The sequence below is a fragment of the Penaeus monodon genome, chromosome 30 (genome assembly GCF_015228065.2).
Source record: "Penaeus monodon isolate SGIC_2016 chromosome 30, NSTDA_Pmon_1, whole genome shotgun sequence".
Lineage (NCBI taxonomy): Eukaryota > Metazoa > Arthropoda > Malacostraca > Decapoda > Penaeidae > Penaeus > Penaeus monodon.
In genome coordinates this window covers 26,496,701-26,497,325 of record NC_051415.1, presented here as the reverse complement: position 1 = coordinate 26,497,325, position 625 = coordinate 26,496,701, and the positions used below count along the sequence as shown (strand labels likewise).

Genomic DNA, 625 nt, shown 5'->3' with positions numbered 1-625 from the left:
TTCTTTAACAAGGCGACTTGATTATGAGCGTGTGTAGCAACACCTGTCCCAACACCTGCTGACGCTTGCTGTACCACGCGGTGTCTTGCCTTACTCAACGCTTCTCGATTCACGCAGTACTTTGGGCCGAGCATGGGGGTGTGGGCAGGGTTCATAAGGATTTCGAGAGGGGGGCGTAGGGCGGGATTGATGGGGCTGGGATAGATTATTGATGGGGGCGAATGCTGGGGCTGAAGGGAAAGCTTGCAGCGCTGCGCTGCTGGAGCACCTTCTTACCCTCTCTCTATTTTTATTTCTCATAGTGTCCTTCTTTACCTGCGAGACTGCAGTTTTCAGACGACCGTATTCACTACCGTTTCATCTCCTCTTCCCCCTACCCCTCTGTCCCCTCCTGTTTTCACCTACCATTGGTATTCCCTCGTCGCATTCTTGTCCCCATTCAACCACCTGTCGTCCTTCGTCCAAGCTGCGATATTAATGTCACAGCAAATATGTTTAACCGTTTGGATTTGTGACGTTATTTTCGGATTTGTGTCAAAGGCTCTTGTGACTAAATATATGTTTTTCTTGTTTGCAGACTGACTTGTGCGGAATAAAATGGCGAGTGTACGCTTGGGACAACCCT

The 625-nt window shown here is 49.4% G+C and overlaps 1 protein-coding gene across 1 annotated transcript in view; it reads left to right on the top strand.

Annotated features, from left to right (window-relative positions):
* LOC119592671 (mediator of RNA polymerase II transcription subunit 13-like) overlaps positions 1 to 625 on the top strand; it is a gene marked incomplete in the record, with an annotated part of 59,114 nt that overhangs the window by 29,265 nt on the left and 29,224 nt on the right. The window contains 1 exon segment of the mRNA XM_037941583.1: positions 578 to 625.